The sequence below is a fragment of the Alligator mississippiensis genome, chromosome 13 (assembly GCF_030867095.1).
Source record: "Alligator mississippiensis isolate rAllMis1 chromosome 13, rAllMis1, whole genome shotgun sequence".
Classification (NCBI taxonomy): domain Eukaryota; kingdom Metazoa; phylum Chordata; order Crocodylia; family Alligatoridae; genus Alligator; species Alligator mississippiensis.
Window position 1 is genome coordinate 26,216,366 of NC_081836.1, and position 20,091 is coordinate 26,236,456.

Genomic DNA, 20,091 nt, shown 5'->3' on the forward strand with positions numbered 1-20,091 from the left:
CCCCCTTGAACCAGTCCTAGACAAAAGTTTTCTTTCTTTCTGTTAACAACCTTCCTGCCCTGCCATTCTGGTATGATTGAAAGAGCTGGTTGAACAATTAAATACTCAAATCCTCAGCTAGTGGAAAGTAGAATAGTGTCTTGATGTCAGTGAAGCTAGTGCATTTACACAGGCTGAGAACATGGCATGGGACCTGCTACAAACACAGCCCCATATCTGCTTTGCAATTCATTTCGCAGTTCATCTTGATTTGCCTGACCAGTTCAGTGAAAAATGTGCACCAATTGTTGTCGCAAATGCTTTAGTCCAGCTATTTACAGTTCATTATTCACATCCTGTGATTGGTCTCTGAATTTCCACAGAGTTGTTTCTGGTACCTTATTGGATGACTGAAACAATTTAACCCAGAGACCTAGACAGTAATGGAATAACAAACTTCCTAGTCTGAATGCCAAATACATCACTAGCACTGAAATCCATTGACACTTTCCAAGTTTGGGAACAATTTTGTGAACAGCTGGCTGTTATCCGCACCCTTGTGAATAAAGATCAGATGGATCCCAGTGACAACCTCAGTGTGTATATTAGTGCAAGCCAATTCCTTTGTCATGCAGCACAAATCACCCAGTCCTCCTGCCAGCTCGTAGTCCAGCTGAGTACAATTCCACATGTGTTTGCAAGACTTGTGATGACCATAAATATATCTGTGCTAAGGCAAGTAGCCTGAGCTGGGGAGAAAAAGGTAGAGAGAAGCAGAACTACTTCTCTTTAACCCAGAGTTAAAGGGCTCCTGCTTTACAAACTGCTGTCGCAGCCTATCAGTGAAACAACACCTCTCCATCATGTATTGATTGGTTCAGTGTGCTCAGCATCTATTAGTGTCTGGCTCCGGATTGCTGGCTGCTTTGTGACTCCCAAAAACGTATGACAGGTAGAGAGATTGGTTATAGTATCTCAGTAGAAATCTGGACTGGAGACAAAAAGGCAGTATCTCTGCTTTCTCCTGCCTGGACTTCCTGTCCTGTCCTCCATGCTAGGGGCATGGGTTCTCTCACATAGGGAACTCATTTGGTACAGGATGCTTGCAGGAGCACTCTCTAGTGACTCTGCCATCCTCTCAGCTCAAATCAGATTCCAGTTTAATGCACAGAGCAATTAGTCTCTTTCTGAATGACTTTAACCCAAGCTCTGATGTTCCTCTTGAATGTACTGCCAAATGCTGCTATGACACTAAGGCCCTGCTTGCACTTGGCAAAAGAGGCACCGCCAACAGAGCACTGCATCAAAGGCTTGGAGCCTTCTCTGTGCATGAGACATGGCCCAACTCCAGGGCCTGGGAAAATGATGAGGGCTGGGTTACTTTGGCCTCCATGGGAAGTAACAGACCATGAGTCTCATGTTTGCTTTAACCCAGTCAGTCCTCCCAAATGCCAGTCCAATGTGCAATTACCCATGAGCCTCTGCTCTGAGATATAGTCATGTGCCTCTCATTATTATTTATCCTTCAGTAGCACACAGGAGCCCCAACCGGCTTCAAGGCTCCATTGTGCCCAGCACTGGGTACCCACACAGTGAGAGATGGTTCTCTGCAAGTGCTTAGAAGCTAAAGAGACAAAGGAAATTTTATTTTCCTTCTGCAGCTGGGAAGCTGAGGGAAGGAATGGTTGAGTGACTTACCAAAGGTCACGTGGAGAATCTGTAGCAAAGGAAGACATTGACTCCAGGTGTCCTAAATCCTAATCCAGTGTGTTAAGTAGAGAGTTAGGTTTCCATTCATGGATATGCCAATAGAACTGAACAGAGAGTAATCATTTTCTACAGCCTCCCTACATCATCCTATGGAATCCTGTAGGAGGGGTAGGCTTTGTACTCAGTTCTTTCAGCTCCTTGGATTAATTTCTATAGGGTCTCATCCTTATTCAGGTTTTTTTCATAAAGGCCAGTTATGTTTTCCCATGCACAAAGCCACTATAGACTCTCCATCAGAATTACTTCTCTATGAAAAGAACAAAAGAAAAGGGAACAAAAGCCAGAGAGCAGTGTGTGCATCTCCTGCACTGCGAGCTGCATTTCAATGGAACACTAAATAGCAGCTGCTTCTACAGCAGGGAGTGGGATATGGGTGTCTCTCTATTGTAAGGGTGCAGAACACACATGAGTCCTTGCAGATACAACTACAGGTTTAGGCTAACATGCATGAAGGTGCAGATGGTATGACTCAATCACATGTGAGCTGGTAGGGAAGGTTTAAATTTGGATGGCCCCAGGTTAGAGCCATGTGAAAGGCACCTGCTGCCAAAGGATAATGGCCTGGATGCAGGGACATTCCAGGATATCCATGCTTCATCAGGGGACCAGACTAGCTGTTCTTTGTGGGGTCTGATGTGCTGTATTCAGCCCCCACTTGCTTCCCACCAGACACCATTGCACAGGATGTCACGGTAGAATGTGCTCTGTGGGTTTTACTTAGGAAACACAAAGCTGCTTCTGTGGCTGCTGGGGAGGTGACAGGGTGGACCTAGTCTGCTTGCCCTGTGGGCTGCTGAGCTGGTCAGTCTGTGGAGGCACTGCATAGAGGGGCCTAGAGAGTTAATCTCTTAAAAGGGATTTCCTTCCACTCCTGCCAGACCAGGCTCTTGGCACACCAGTTGCTCACTGCTACCAGTGAAACCAGGAAGGGCCACAACCACTGCAAACAGTGGTCAGGGTATAGACAAATAATGTCATGCTAAGACAGGCTGCTGCATGCAGTGTAGCTGATAGACTTGAATGTAAACCCAAAGCTTCTAGCACTGGTACCCTGGGCACGTGAAGACAGGCACAGTGACCTGTGTTCAGAAGCACTGGGGACTGGTTCCAGCTGAACCAGTGTTACTAGTCCTGTGCTGCAGATCCAGATGGCTTGAGTCTACATAAGACTATAGCCTGGCAGCTCTGTCTGACAGCATGCAGTTCTGCTGCTTTGAGCTGTTCCATTAGTTCAAAGGCACGAGCAGGCTTATACGCCTCTACACATTGTCTGGCCACTAGAGGGAGAGAGCAGCCACATTGTGCTAGCACAGGTTTGTGTGCATAAACATCCAGGACCAATCCCCAGCTGGTGCAAAGCAGCAGAGCTCCCCTAAAGTCAGTGTGTCAATGTACTTTACCTCCACTGAGGATTTAGCCTGCAAAACTGTGAGTTTTGTGAACTGTGAAACTCACGGCAACTTCATCTCCAAAGGGGGCAAGTCCTGCTTGGTGCCTGGCTATGGAAGGGGAGAGTAGCAGGATCAGAGAGTGGGAAAATGACTGGGCACATCCAAAAGAAGGTGATGCAAATGCATGAGCCTGTGTCACCCTCCAAATCAACTGCTCATTTCAATTCCTCTGTAGAGAATAGGGAAAATTGGGAGGCAGTCTGGTCTTGAAGACACTCTCTGCACTTGAATATAAACAAGAGAAGGCTTGTAAAGTCACACCAGCTTTTGTGACACCCCCCACGCTCAACTCTGGGTGCATTTACAACAAACAGAAGCATTTGACCCATCTTAAAATAATCATTCCACTAATAGCCAATCTGCCACCCTCCCCCTACCGTCCCAGCAACCCACTTTAACCTAGTTTATCCCTTCTGCCACGAGAAAGGTAAACTCATTCTTGAGGGGAGGTGGAAAGAGCAGATCATTTTACAGTTAGCACATGGCATACCTGGTGCCCAGAGTTAGCAGGGGTGAGGCCGCCTTTTCTTTTTTCATTTTTTTTTTTTAGCCTTGTCTGTCTCATTGTTTTCTCTTTTATGACTCCATAGGCCTCCTACTCCTGTATGTTTCAAGCTGTGTCTCTGATCTTTTCTTCAGATGTCCCTATTTATAGCTGTTTCTAGGTCAGGTATGAGTTGTGGTGGATGTAAGCTGTCATGATCTGGAGAATCTGTATGCATCCAACTTAAGTGGCTGCTCCAGAGGTATGATATTGCACTTCTGAATGTGTGTCCACTTTTGCTGACAAGGTCATCAGCATGTATGTCCCAGACCAAGGACAACACTCACTGCTTAAATCTTAATGTTCGCTATTGAAAGGTAAAAAGCTTGGACCAAAAAGTGGCTTCCTCTAGAACTGGTTTATCAGAGAGTAGCCATTTCCCTTAGCAGGACAAAGAGGTGGAAAGAATGAAGGAATTTCAAACTGGACTCACAGAAAGGGCAAAAGGAGAAACTTCCCGGAGAGACATGAGGGGCACTGAGGAGAGCAGAAGGGATAATAAACAGGTTTCTGTATCTCATGAGTCTAATTTGGCTGTGGGATCAGCCATAGTCTGAGAGGATGCTCTGGGATGATAAGGCTCCATGGCACTGGTGACAAACCATGAGTCACACAGAAGGGCCCTGGACCTTCACATGAGGCCTGACTCCAGCTCAAGGAGTGCCCCAGATTGGGGAGGACACTGAGGCAGGGGCACTAATTCAGGTATCCACAGTGGCTGCTTATAGATGTTTTAAAAAATGGCGCTAGACTTTAAATGTGGTATGCTTTCACATTAAGCCCAGTGCATGCTCAGAAGAGGCATTGCATTAGTTGGACCCAGCTCATCCAATGTCTGTACAGGTTGGGTGCCTTAGTGGGGCTCTTTTGTCGCTTTTATCTATTAGCAAATTGAATCAGCTTTAAATAAAAGCACCAAAAAGCTCTGCTGAAGCATCCCATCTACACTGATGCTGCAGAGCTCGGTCGAACTAAGTCACTGCTTCTTCCAGTAAAGTGTGTTTTGTTTTTTTAATTTCTGTATCAACCATTGTGTCTATATCTCTATTTCTCATGCTTCTAAGTCAAGAACATGGTATTTTCAGAACCCATGTACGAGTCCTATCCATGGGCACTATGCTTATTCTTGTCATGTTTCCCTGAAGAGTTAAACAGAGCCCCGATCAGTTGGAGTTCTGGAAGATGGGGTGTTTAGCCCAGGGAAAATCTTAGGACCCCAGGGAGATGAGCAGTTGATTGAATGAACCAATACTCTGGAGGCAGGGCCTCAGCACCCTGAGGCCATGTCTAGAAACCGTGAGTGAGCCAGGGGTAGTGCTTGGACTCTGCCCAGACTCTAGAGGCTTAAAGCACACTAGTATTCAATGTGTGGTGCCCAACACACCAGCAGGGTCCAGACAAGAGGAGTTCAGTCATACTTAGGGCTCAAAGAGGTTTGTGGTGACAGTACATGGTTGTGCTTCAGGAAGGCTGGGCTCAAGCTCTTGCTCTGCCTGCACTTGTGTGACCTTGGGCAAGGTGTAATTTTTCTGATCCTCCTTCCCAACCCCTTATCTACTCAGATTGTAATTCTCCAAGGCTGTAATTGACTTTACTATTTATATCTAGCAAAAAGCACTATGGGCCCTCAACAGAGGATGCAGCTTGTAGGTGCTGGGGTAATATTAAGCAGATCAATGAGAAGAGCAATCATAGGTATATGCTACTCCCCCAAGGGGCAGGGAAACATCCTTCTTCACATACAGACCTGTGAGCTTGGCTAGGTGCTTCCCTGGAGCAGTGTCCCAGTGAGACACAGGACACTGAACCTGAGAGAATGAGGGTCTGACACAGGCCCCTCCTGGGCCCTCCCAGCCTGGTGAACAAGAGGCATAACAGTGCAGTTCTGAATCTAGGGCCACTTTACAGCATCTGGGGCACCACTGGCTCTTGCCATGCCAGTTGCAGCAGCGCGGTCAACTACAGCTGTGGCAATGGCTGCTTTTGCATCACCCCACAAAGGCATCACCCAGGGCTACTGTCCTGGTCATCCTCCCGTCTCCAGGCCCCCCCACTCCCCTCTCATCACCAGCAGTTACACTACTGCTGGCTAACTTCAGTGCTGAATGACATGTTCACCTCCCAACTCTCGGAAGACAAAGGCCTGGCAGGCTGTCTTTCTTGGGCACCAGGATCTTTCCAGGATATGGCTAATTCTTGGTTACAGATCCAAGCAGCTCATTTAGAGTAATTAAAGTGCAGTTCCGAGCAGCTTAACAATCCCTCCCCTTTGCCTCTTTCCCACAGTCACTGGGGCTGTCAGCCTGAAGAACGCAGGCTGTGGGTCATGCATAGAGCAAAGAATAACAACAACTCCACATTTGCATAGAGCACTGCATCTTCAAAGCACCTTCAAAAACATTAACTAATTAAGATCAACAAGATGAAAGGGGCCTGATCAAACACCTTTACTATGTAACACAGTTTGAGGCAGCACCTCCCATGATTCTAAACCATTCTATAAAAGCCAGATTGCAGACTCCCTAGTTTCATAGTAGGTAGGCTTGGAAGGGACCTGAGCAGATCATCAAGTCTGACCCCCTCCCATGGGCAGGAAAGAATGCTGGGGTCAAATGGCCCCGGCAAGGTGATTTTCTAGCCTCCTTTTGAAGATCCTCAGGGTAGGAGCGAGCACCACTTCCCTTGGAAGTTGGTTCCAGATCCTAGTCGCCCTGACTGTGAAGTAGTGCCTCCTGATATCTAGCCTGAATCTACTCTCCATCAACTTATGGCTGATATTCCTTGTTACTCCCAGTAGTGCTCAGGGGAACAGGGACTCTCCCATTGCCTGCTGGTCTCCCTTGGCCAGTTTATAGATGACCACCAGATCCCCTCTCAGCCTTCTCTTGTGGAGGCTGAACAGGTTCAGGTCTCATAGCCTACCCTTGTAGGGCCTGCCCTGCTGACTCCTAGTCACATGGGTGGCCCTCCTCTGGACCCTCTCGATGCTGGCCACATCTCTCTTGAAGTGCAGTGCTCTGAATTGGATGCAGTACTCCAACTGCGGCCTGACCAATGTCATATAGAGAAGGAGGATCACCTCCTTGGACCCACTCGTGATGCATCTGTGGATGCATGACAAGGTGAGGTTAGCCTTCCTGACTTCCTCCCCACACTGTCGGCCCATGTTCATCTTGGAGTCTATAATGACTCCAAGATCCTTTTCTGCCTCTGTGCTGATGAGACAGGAGTTCCCTGGCCTGTAGGTATGCTGCTGGTTCTTCCTCCCTAGGTGCAGTACCCTGCACTCATCAGTATTGAATCTCATCTTATTCTCATCCGCCCACCCCTGTAACCTGTCCAGATCCAATTGTAGCCTGTCCCTCCCCTCTACCATGCCCACTTCTCCCCACATCTTAGTGTCATCCGCAAATTTGAACAAGGTGCTTTTCACTCCCTTGTCCAAGTCACTAATGAAGATGTTGAACAGTGCAGGCCCGAGGACCAAGCCCTGGGGAACCCCACTGCCCACATCCCTCCAGGTCAAAGATGACCCGTCCACCACCACTCTCTGGGCGTGGCCCTCCAGCCAATTGGCAACCAATCTGACTGTGTAGGCATTGACACCACAATCTCCTAATTTTTTAATGAGAGTGGGGTGAGAGACAGTGTCAAAGGCCTTCCTAAAGTCCAGAAAGACTACGTCCACCGTGACACCTGCGTCCAAGGATTTTGTGACCTGGTCATAGAAGGCCACCAGGTTGATCTGACAGGACCTGCCTCTAATAAACCCATGTTGGTTGCCCCTAAGCATACACTCCCCTGCTTGCCCCTCACAGATGTGCACCTGGATAATTTTCTCAAAGAGCTTCCCCCGGACTGAAGTAAGACTAACAGTATTACCTGTGGGATAGTATTCTGTGGGATAGTATACCCTGTGGGAATACTATCTCCCATTGCCTTCACAGTAAATCCCTGGTTGTAGCAGGTGAGCAAGAGCAGTGCTGGCCTCTAATAGTCCAAGAATACTAGTAGAAAGGTGCTTGATCTTTACTCTTTATCTGTGTCGTGACATGGCCACAGCCTAATGGGTAATCAGATTCATAGCTGTGTGCTGGTCATCCAAGACATACTGTTATTAGCCTTGCTAATAGCAATGTCATGGGGAAGTGGAATCAGATAGATTACCCTGGAGTGAATCTGACCCTAGGAATGTAGAAGTCATGTTAGTGTTGAAATGAACCCATCCATCTTTCCAGAAATGTACTTAAAATCTGCCAGACATATTATAGTTCCTCTGCCTGAGCTAGACCTGCAAAGTATGCTGCTGTTTGGACTAATGATATCTGGGTACCTATAAGGAGGATGCAATAGCTCTGCAAAGCCCAGAGGATGTTCCCTGGTGATGCATGAGGTTTTTGACAACCACAATTGTTTGATAATGCTTTCAATAACCAATAAAAATGGTTCCAGGAAAAAATACCAGTGAAAATGTTGGGGGAGAGAGGAAGAAAACACAACAACAAAAGCCATTTCTAAAAAGGGATGGATTTTGCAAACTTATTTTCATGGAATTCCTGAAAAGGGACATTTTCCATAAATAAACATTTGATGAGAAAATGTTTACTGGCTCTGTTTGCAAATTCATGGAGCTTAAGGTCAGAAGAGACAATCAAATCATCTCACATAACTACTGCATAAGACAGGTCAGAAGCTTTCAAACCCAGCCATTCTTCTATCAAGCCCAGGCCCTCATGGAGACCATATGTTTGGGTAAGATGCACCTTATCAATTAGTGTGAGCTATACTTGCTGCACTGCATGTTTGATTAATATTCTCTGCCCGCAGCTCTGGAGTTAGATGTTCAAACTGAGCAATTTTCTCATTTTAAAGTTGTTTTATGATGATTTTCCAGAAAGGAATTTGGACTGAGCTTGAGTGGATGGGAATGAGAGCAGGAGTGGAGCATGGTGGTCAAGAGGCTGCACCACCTAAAACCTGAGGCACTAAAGTGCACAGGCATGTGAAGATTCTGGGGGAGGGGAATTCCAGTAGGCTCTGTGAGGGTCTCTCAATTGCTCCCTGTAACCATCGCTTGGAGGAACCACTAGCCCCAGGTTCCCAGCATCTCCACAAAGGTGGCAATGTTTGGTGGGAATTTCCCTCAAAGGTAACATAGCCCAGATATCAGAACGATGATATTCATACATCCCGCTTGCCAGTGAAGATTTTTTATCCCCCTGAGTGTCCAACCCTTGGTCTACAGAGAGCCTAGATGCTCAGCACAAGTGGTAGAGATGAACTTTGGAGGTCCACAGTGCCAGTCGGAATGGCAGCTGGAAGTTCCTTCTGTCATCATCCTCTCCCTGCTGGCACTGTGAAGCTGAATTCTTTCTCACAACTGCCCTGACATGCAACTACAGATGAGGAAACAGAGAAGAAGAGGGCCCAATGTCCATGGGTGCTGAGAGCCCACAAATCCAGTCACAGGCAATGGGAACAGTGGGAGTTCAACAATTCAGGCTCCAAATAACTTGCCCCAAGTCATGCAGGGATGCCACAACCAGGTCAAGAATGCAAGCAAAGACTCAGCCTCCTATGTTAGGTACACAGCCTATGTGTGCACCCTTGGAGTCTGGGCCAGTCAGCACCTCATGGGGCTCCATTCCCTTCTATACCCCTCAGCCTGGCCTCCATTACTGTGCTGGGAGATGTGAGCTGCTGGCTGCTAATTCCTACTAAGACAGTCTCCTGTATTGACTCTGTAGGCAAACTGCAATCAGCCTGACAGAAAAGTGACCCCAGTTGCTGGCTCTCAACCCAGCTAGCTTCCCCTGCACCACTGGGAGGAACTGTATCCTGCCACCCATCCTGAAACAACAAGGGTGGATCTCACCCTTCCAGCCCCAGCCTGGAGCCCAAGACACCTGTCACCCTATCACCAGCTCAGACTGGCTCCCTATTGCCTTGTCTCTCTGCCCTTTCATGCTTGCTCTGAGACAGCATGTGACTCCTGTGTCACTTCCTTGTCCTGTATAGCAGGGTAGCATCCCAACCAATGCTCACCACAACTGTAGTCTGACTGACCTCCAGCAGGGGCAGCATTCCCTGGAGTGTGGTTGGAGCCCTGCATGCTAGCACCCTACCCCAGATCCTAGCAGCTGTTTATGCCTCTTCTCTATCAACCACCCTGGACTGTCAGCTCTAAAACATGGAGTACATCCCTGTATCCTCAAGCATCCCTTAAGACATGACCCCAATCTCTCCTCCATGTTGGGCAAGAACAGCCCCTGCCACCTCCACCCCTGCAGCTGGGAAAGCACTATGCCAGGGATGGCCAACCTGCAGCTCTGGAGCCACATGTGGCTCTTCAGAAGTTAATATGTGTCTCCTTGAATCTTTGCATAAGCACACAACGTGACATAACGGCTATAAGAGGGACACGGAGAATCTGGAGAGGGTCCAGAGGAGGGCCATTCGTATGATTAGTGGCCTTTGAGAAAGACCCTACGAGGAGAGGTTGAGGGATCTGGATCGCTTTAGCCTTCACAAGATACGTCTGAGGGGAGACCTTGTAGCAGCCTATAAGTTTATCAAGGGAGGACAACAGAGAGTTGGAGATGTGCTATTTACTAGGGCTGTGCAAAATTTTCTTGGCCATTTCGTTCCGACACTGTCTCAACCAATTTCGAAGCTGAAACAGCAAAATCAAAACAAAACAAAGTCAGTTGAAATAGCCTTGAAACAAAATGAGGCTGGTCGAAACATTTCAAAAGTCGAAACGTTTCAACCACAGGCTGGGGATGGGAAGTCCCCAGCGCGATCAAGCGCAGGGCCCTGGGAAGCAGCCCAGCTGGGCTGCCTCCCAGCCCCAGCGCGATCTAGCAGCGGGGCTGCCTCCCCACCCACCAGTGCGATGTAGCGCTGGGGATGGGAAGTCAGCCCAGCTGGTCTGACTTCCCATCCCCAATGAAACTCAAAACAGCGTCAAAACAGCCTTTCTGTTTCGATGGAATGGAACAGAACAGCTGTTTTGACTCAAAATGAAATATGATATTGTCACAACCCAAAGTTGTGATTTTTTGTTTGTGTGTGCTTCGGCACTGCTAAATTATTTTCCCGCTAAATTGCAGCTTCTTTGCACGGTGGAGCTCTCTGCTGCAGAAGAGAACCCCGGTGCAACGGAGAATTTCCTGCCAATTTGAAGCTTTCTTTGCATGGTGCATTTCTTTTGCATCTAAGAAATGCACGGTGCAAGGAGTTCCCGCCATTTGTATGAGAATTCGTGCCACATTATTGGCCGATTCTAATATATGCACACATGACGGCTAGTGATTGGCTTGCTAGCCGTATAAAGAGCTTGGGTGGTTTCCGTCCAAGTGGGAGAGAGAGAAATTGGAGTTCGAGAGGGAGAGCGTGAAGATCTCTAAGCGCTGTGGATCCTTACGGACCCAACGCATTTCTTAAAGGCAACAGGGGCCTGACCAGCCTCTGGCCTCTCCCCGTCGCCGATAGATTCCTAGATGTAGCCCTTCCTGTACGAGAAACTACCGAACCCATGGAGCTTCAACAACTCCGGGGGAAAAGAACGAATTTGTCATAGTCCTCTAACGAGGATTTAAGCGGAGCTGTACCTGGAAAACTGTCCAGCCTACACCATGACCATCTTTGGTGTAAGTAAACAATCTTTAAATCAACCACTACGTGTCCGTGACTAATTCTAGCTCGCCCCCGGTCTTCTCTGACCCCGCGTGCCCGGGCTGATGGCCACGGCCCGCGTGCACAAAAGGGCCCGGATCGCTCCCGGCCCACACATGGCGACGAGGATGGGATCAGGAGAAGACACGTTAGAGCTAGAATTGGTTAAGAACTGCCCTTGGCGCAATAACCAACGCCAAGTGAAAAGCTTTGAAGAACTGGAGGCGCATATCGCTTACCATCAGGCGGGCAGAACGGGTGAGAGATTTGTAAGCGGACGCCTGTCGCTAAAGGGAGAAGAGGGAGTCTCCAAAGACGGAGCCCCGAGAGAGACGGAAGTGTATTTGCTCCCCGCGGCATTCAGGTGTATAATGAGAGATGAGCGGGTCCTGTTCAGGCCCCTCGATACTGTGTCCCTCGCCGGAGTCAACCCGGCAGGCGAAGCGAACCCGACCTTCACCCGGGAGTGTGCCCGATGCCTACGATATGCTTGGGAGAGTGAAGAACCGGTGCCAATCGGCCAGTTCCCTCCCCTCATGGCAGCTAGATTAAGGGGTCGCGAGCTTCCATCCGAGCTCTGCGAAGATCTGGAGACGGAGGAACCCACCGCAGATGAGAGGGTGGCCCCGCAGTACGACAAGGGGGGAGAGTTAAGTGCAACTTTTCGTACGATTACTAATTTAATGTACAAGAATTTAAGTTTAAAGAACCAGCTGCAGATGGCTATTCAAGCGGTCAAAGAATCGGCTGAGAGAAAGGAGCCTGAAACACCAGCCCAAGATGGCGCCGAGCAAGAGAGAGACCGCGTGGAAGAACCGGAAAAGAAGGGTGGAGCTTCGGAGGAACCCGTGAGAGTTCGGTCAGCGACTCCGCCCATCGACGCAGCGTCGTCTCCGGCAACCCCGCCTAGCGACGCAGCGATGCCCCTACCGACCACGCCTTCCTGCCGACGAAGGAGAGAGTCAAGCGGAGGAGTGCATCCGCCCCTCCTGCCTGAAGCAGCAACAGCAGCAGTGACTCCCGCGGCAGCAGTTCAGCCTGTAACAACATCAACTCCTGAAAGAGCAGCTTACCCTACAGCTACGGTCAACCAAGCAACTGATGAGCGAGATGTCGTCGCCAGTCACATTCATGCTTGGACAGAGTTACAACAGCTGTACAAAGAATCTGAAATGGAGTCTGACGAGGCTATAGTCTCATGGCTGGACCTTATGGCCCTAGAGTTTAAACATAACTAACAGCAATCTTCTTTGTCAGTTGTCACGACTGCGTATCCTAATGGAGCCAAGATTGTCTCTTGATCGGGACTGTCGACACCCGACCGGACTTCAAGGCACCAGACGTCATGAATCCGATCTTCCATCACTGCCACCGAGAACCCTAGAGGAGCGATACATGTTTGGATTTCTCCTACAGCATTCTGGACTCAACAAGCGGCAGCTTTGGATTTTAGGGGACGCAGGCCAATGGCAATTGGCCTATGAGTTAGGTTTCCGTTACTTAGAGGAACCAGATGATGGATCCTCAACGATTTCGTCCAATTGAGAATATAAGCCATGAAAATTTTGTAAATCTGTTGAATAAGATCATTAATCTATTTTTTCGAGAGTTTTCTGTTTATAGATCCGAGATTCAGAGTGCGTGGCGAAGAGGAGCCCTAAGAGGGATGACATCACCAAAAGAAGTGAGGGCCTGACGTATGACTTTGCCATGACGCCCACTGAAGCCCTGATCGTGCAGCTTTGTTATGAATCAGATTATGTGTTTGTGTTGATTATTGTTTCTTGATTATTATGTAACCCAATCCCAGGACAGCGAATCTTATGTTTGTTTATTTGTTTGTTTGCTTATCTGTTCGTTTGACGACTCACGACAACGCTCTAGATCATTAGAATGATAAGTGTATAGCATAATTTAGCTATGCTCTCAGCAAGGGGGGATGTCACAACCCAAAGTTGTGATTTTTTGTTTGTGTGTGCTTCAGCACTGCTAAATTATTTTCCTGCTAAATTGCAGCTTCTTTGCACGGTGGAGTTTTCTGCTGCAGAAGAGAACCCCGGTGCAACGGAGAATTTCCCGCCAATTTGAAGCTTTCTTTGCATGGTGCATTTCTTTTGCAGCTAAGAAATGCACGGTGCAAGGAGTTCCCGCCATTTGTATGAGAATTCGTGCCACATTATTGGCTGATTCTAATATATGCACACGTGACAGCTAGCAATTGGCTTGCTAGCTGTATAAAGAGCTTGGGTGGTTTCTGCCCAAGTGGGAGAGAGAGAAATTGGAGTTCAAGAGGGAGAGCATGAAGATCTCTAAGCGCTGCGGATCCTTACGGACCCAACGCATTTCTTAAAGGCAACAGGGGCCTGACCAGCCTCTGGCCTCTCCCCGTCGCCGATAGATTCCTAGACGTATCCCTTCCTGTACGAGAAACTACCGAACCCATGGAGCTTCAACAACTCCAGGGGAAAAGAACGAATTTGTCGTAGTCCTCTAACGAGGATTTAAGCGGAGCTGTACCTGGAAAACTGTCCAGCCTACACCACAACCATCTTTGGTGTAAGTAAACAATCTTTAAATCAACCACTACGCGTCCGTGACTAATTCTAGCTCGCCCCCGGTCTTCTCTGACCCCGCGTGCCCGGGCTGCTGGCCACGGCCCGCGTGCACAAAAGGGCCCGGATCGCTCCCGGCCCGCACAGATATGAAACACTGTTCCCTCGAACCGTCAAAACTCAAGGCAAAACAGAACGGTGCCATTTTGCACAACCCTGCTATTTACTAGGGCACCCCTAGGAGTAACTAGGAATAATGGGTACAGGTTAGTGGAGAGTAGATTCAGGTTAGACATTAGGAAGACATTTTTCACAGTAAGGGTGGCCAGAGTCTGGAAGGTGCTGCCAAGAGAGGTGGTGCTATCACTTAACTTGGAGGTCTTCAAGAGGAGGCTGGATAGGCACCTGGCTGGGGTTGTCTGACCTTGGTCCTTTCCCTGCCTGGGGGAGGAGGTCGGACACGATGATCCTTTGGGGTCCCTTCCGACTCTATGAAAAACCAGGAAGCAAGAACACTGGGGCAGGCAGGAGAGAAACTTGTCTTGTTGGGAGCCCACAGAACACTGCAAGGGCTGTTGCTTTTATGCAGCAGCCGCATTCAGGCACTTTAACTCGGGCACTCAAACAGCAGGCAGCCAATGCCTGGCAGGGTATCAGGGCTAGCTGTGCGCTTGTCAGCCTGCCTGCTTCCCTGACTGCTGACCCAACATGTGTGACATATCTCTGAACCAGCCCTGCTGTCTGTGGCAGCCTCCCAGAGCACTGTGGTCCAAGAGGGCACAAGGATACTATGTTTGGCACTTGGAGGACAGAGAAGGAATCCAGGCCCTTTAACTATGTGTAGAGTTACATGGCACTGCCTGTGTGGACAGGAGCAGCTGATGTTCCCAGGCTCTCTTCACACACAAGGTCTCTTCCCTTGTCATGGGAATGGCCTTACTGTTCTCTCATGTCTCTCCCACAAGATCCCAAACCACCAGGGAGGCAGCGACTGAGTTTTTCAGTTCCAGTGAGATTTGATGTACTGTGTTAGACATAAAGCAAAAGTGGGTCACACCACCTACTCCATGTGGGAAGCATCCCTTTTTTGGAGCCATCAAAAAACATCCCCTTTTAAGAATGAGTGTCTAGCATTATCTCCTGAAGTGCTTTCATATCGACACTTTCAATGCCAGATAGCTTTGTAGCTGAATTGGTTCTTGAGTTCACACCGATTCTTAACCAAAATTGCAGTGAAGGAAGGGCTAGATTCTGCTGAGCTTACTCTTCTCAAGTGGTTTTCCGGTCCAGTACGAGCCCCAGGGGTTTCTATAAGTCTGCTCCTGCAATAAAGTGCTGCTCACCCTCTTCTCAGCATCAGGTCCCAAAAGCTGGTATTGCACATCACTGAAGATTTGATTTGCCACACAGTAGCTGCGTTTACACAAGACGCTGACTGCACAGTAGCCTGATACTACCGTGCAGTAGCATAGATTTCATAGATTTCATAGACATTAGGGCTGGAAGGGACCTTGCAAAATCATCGGATCCAGCCCCCTGCCCAAGGGGCAGGAAGTCTGCTGGGCTCAGATGATCCCAGCAAGTTAAGCATCCAAGTGAGTTTTAAACATGTCCAAAGTAGGTGCTTGCACTACTTCTGGGGGAGTCTATTTCAGACTCTGGGGACTCAGACATTAAAGACGTTTTTTCTTATGTCCAGCCTAAAACGGTCTTTCTGGAGTTTGTGACCATTAGACCTTGTCTTCCCTTGGGGTGCCATGATGAACAGACATTGTCCCAGTTCCTGATGCACACCCCTAGTATACTTATAGGCTGCCACCAAGCCCCCTCCAAACCTTGGCTTTTCCAGGCTGAAGAGTCCCATGGCTCTCACCCTTTCCTCATAAGATTTGTTATCTTGTCCTCTGATCATCCACATGACTCTCCTCTGGACTTTCTCAAGCTTCTCCACATCCTTCCTAAAGTGCAGAGCCCAGAACTGGATGCAGTACTCCAGTTGTGGCCTCACCAAGGCCAAGTACAGTGGGAGGATGACTTCCTGGGTCTTGCTTGACATCAGTAGATGCAAGCCAGAGTTTTGTTTGCTTTGCTGGCTTCAGTATCGCATCGGTGGCTCATGTTCGTCTTGTGGTCAGTCATGACCCCCAAGTCTCTTTCGGTCATGGTGCTAGTGAGTGTAGCACTGCCAAGCCTACAAGTATAGCCTATAAGTATTGCGTGGCAAAAACCATGACGCTACTGCACAGTAGTATTAGGCTACTGAGAAGTCAGTGTCACAAAAAGGCACTAATCAGCGCTACTCTGAAGTAACTCAGGTTAATGAGTGGTCAGCTTCTCATGAAGACGCAGTCAGTGGCTGCAGGATGAGCCACCTCTCAGATGCAAATATCTGCCAGGCTGCCTGCCAGGGCAGTGGCTCTTCAGGACTTTCAATCTTCTCTGACAGAGCAAGAGGGGCTTGGATGTTGTCATGGACAGGGTCCCAGTTTGCCCAGAAAACATCCCCAGTGACACATTTGCCAGCCTGGTCCATATACCACCAGCCAGAGGCAGTCGAGACCAGGTGTATTAATCAAGGATGTGCCACATATAAGACAAGACATTGACGCAGCGCTACCACAGAGCTCCCAGCACCAGAGGCAAGGTCAGCCAGACGCTGTCACTAGTTAGCAGCTCATGGACACCCTGGCAACAGAACTAGCTCCTGAGCAGGTCCATCCTTTCTAGCTCAGCAACAGGGCCCCTGCTTTCTCAAGTCCCACCAGGACCTAGGGTGGTTTGTTCTCTTCAGCAGGTTACTGCCCACCCCACACCTTCACACAGGGAAAGCAAGGGTTTGCCACCCAGAAGGGGCCTTCACTGCTGCAGAATTTGAGGTTGAAGCGCCCTCTAGTGTTCATCTTGGGTCACTGTTATTGCCCTGCAACCATGTGCTCCAAGAAGGCAGATGCAAAAGCACTACAAAAACAATCTGCCCCTTCTTTGCTTAAAATCTGGCAGGCACTGAAAGCTCGTCTCTCATGGCACTGAGTGACAGACAGATAAAGCCAGGCATAGCACAGACAGATGCTCCATCCTTCCTGATACACACACACAGAGCTCTGCCAGTGCTCCCAGCTGCCCCAGTGCCAGGACTGTCTGGTCAATGTACCTCCATGCCAGCCTGCAACACTTGCCTTGCTGTCATGAGTGGCTATGTTGAGCCAGGGTGGGTGACATGGTGGTTTTGTGATATCTGCATCTACTGTTAGTTTCTGCACAGGCATAAATCACCATTGTCGTCATCTGCCCACCATCCACTAAGCTAAGATCAGCTAACTCACAGCACTTGTACCTCAAGCCAAATCAAGACACAGCTCTTCAAACCAGCCAGGACACCAGTCCCTCTCCAAGACACATCCCCTCCACTGACTCAGCTCCACCCATGCTACATTACCTAGCCAGGCCCCATGATCTCAGGACTCCTGTCCCTTGTTTAGAGTAGGGGATGGAGAGACTCCCCTACAGACATATTCAGAGATCACCATTCACCCTTGCCCCTCCTGAGTCACAGAGGCATTCCAGGAGTGAAAGGGAAGTCTTTATCCCATGAGTTGATGCCTGCCCACAGTCTTCTACACAGCTCTGAAGGATGTGAGAACTCACATTCAAGGAGGCCAAGGGTGAGGTCATCCTGCTCACCACCCTCCGTTCACCTTCTGTGACAGTGGCTGCCCTATGGAAAGTAGGCTGTGAGGTTTTGTGGCCATATGAAGGTGCTGATGGTGGCTGCAGAGGGACCCACAAGTGCCCAGTGTGTTGGGCTCTGGCCCCAGGAGCACATCTACATGAGACGCTTTACTGCATAGCAGACTAATTTGTTGCACAGTAAAGCATCACTGTCTACATGTGAGCAGCAATTAGGGCACAGGAGACTAATTTATTGAGCCAGGACTGGCTGGCTTGAAATGCAGCTCTCTCTAGTGTTGCCTGCCTGAGTGCATGGGCAGCTTGAAATGACACCTTTGGGAGGGGGTGACCTGCTCAGTCCCACTCATCTCAACAGCATGTTACCCCTAAGGCCTGATGATGACAACACAGTTAACTGCTTCATTGCTGGCCAGTTTAACAGAACAAGTCAGCTATTCCTTGGAGTATGAGGAGAATTCAAAGGTGGGGGGTGCAGAGCAGGAATACAGTGCAGCCACTACAACCTGGTTCCAACAGAGGCTAGAGGTGATGAGTCACTGGGGAGAGAGGTTCTGTTACAGCTGTTTTCTGAGATCCTGCTTAGCTTAGTCTCAACTAGCATTAACAAGTGGAGTTTTATTTTAAATAGCAGGCAAGTGTTGCCTCACACCACAGAAATAGTTGGGCACCTACACCTTCCTAGCTACAGAGCCCCCACAGGAGACTGTGCCTTCTCCCCCACCCACCACAGCCAGCTCTGGATGCTCCCTGCTTTGGCCCCTCCTCTGGCACCCTTGCCTTTGTCAAGCACATTGGCTTTGGTCTAGGGCCCTGCCAGCCCTGTCCCAGTCTCCAGCTCCATTTGCTTTTCTCACTTCTCCCCACTCCATTTCCAGGGCTCCACCAACGCCCATTGGATGGAGAAGAGAGGGGGATAACATGGGATGAATCTAAAGGGGGATGCAGGACACAGCTAAGCCTCATGGCTCCCCAGCTAATTATTCTCATAGGGGTCCCCATAAGTCCTCACATAGATTTGTCAGTCAAGGAATGGGTTGCTTCCTACATGGCTATACCACATGACTCATTACTTCCTCATGTCTTCCCCAGTTCCCATCCATGTGCCAGTTCCCTGCAAGACTAGATTCATCTCCCTAATGCAGCATGCTCAGCACACAGCACCCTATATTTCCTGCCTCTCTTCAGCACCCATTGATACAAATATCCTAGAATAATGGAAAAGCTGGGCTGGAAGGGACCCCTGGAGCTCATCTAGTCCAACCCCCTGCCTGAGGCAGAATCATCCCTATCCAAACCACCCCAACCAAGTCCTTGTCTAACCTATTCCTACAACTACACAGTCAACCCAGTCATCCAACCACAAAGCAGAGCACCTGAAGTTGCCACAGGTAAAGCAGGGGAATAATGGCAGCCAGAGTCTTACTGTTGCAAAGTTTGTTAAAATAGGAAGGCAACACTGCCACATTCCCTACCAATCTGACCACAGGGTAAAGTTCCTGCCTGACCCCAGGCAGGGCAATCCATCTGCCCCTGAGCAGAGGGGCAGGAGCCTCTAACCAGGAACTTCCAGATTTTAGTGGTCACACCCCAATCAAAATTTCCAGTCTTAGCTGCAACCAACACCCACTGCTTCTAAGGAAGGCAACAAAAAAAAAGCCATGACAAGGGTAGCAACGGGAGGAGAGAAATTCCTTCTCAGTCCCATGTGGCAACCAGCAAAGCCCAGAAGAACAGGAAATACTCATAGTAGAACATGGACAAAGCTACTCCTGCATCATCCCTGACCAATGCTTAAACTCTTCTTAAACACCTCCAATGATGGAGATGCAAAAGCTTCCTTAGGCAGCCTGTTCCATCCTGTTACCCTGCCCTTGAATGCATCCATGCCTGGGAAGGTGAGGACTTCCAGGCAGGCAGCAAGTCTCTCTGTGTCCTGAACAGCACTCAGCCAACAGCTCTGCCATGCCCCAATCCTAGTCATGCAGAGCAAATTTCCATTTCCCTTCCTACTTGTGGGTAAGGAGGTTGTATCAAGTGTGGTATTGGCTGCTCCCAGGGACTGCCCTGCCTCTGAACAATATACAGGCAGCACTAATCAGAGCATTTCAAGGCCTTATAATTACCTTCATCCCCTTCTATGTATAAAGAAAACTGAAGCAGATGGATTGTGAAGTGAAGTGCCCCAGACCATAGCTGCAGAGCAGAAAAAAGTGTCAGCCTTTAGACAGTATCTGGTGAATCTATATGAAATAATGCACAGATGTGGTGTAGGCCTGCACGAGTCAGCAGCGATCTGATCCAGCTTTGGATCCAGCCACTTCAGATGGCTGCGATCCAATCCAGAGCTCCGGACTGGGTTTCCACCTCGATCCAGCCGAAGCGGCTCCAAAGCTTTGGAGCCGCCTCGGAGATCGGGCCATAGGGTATA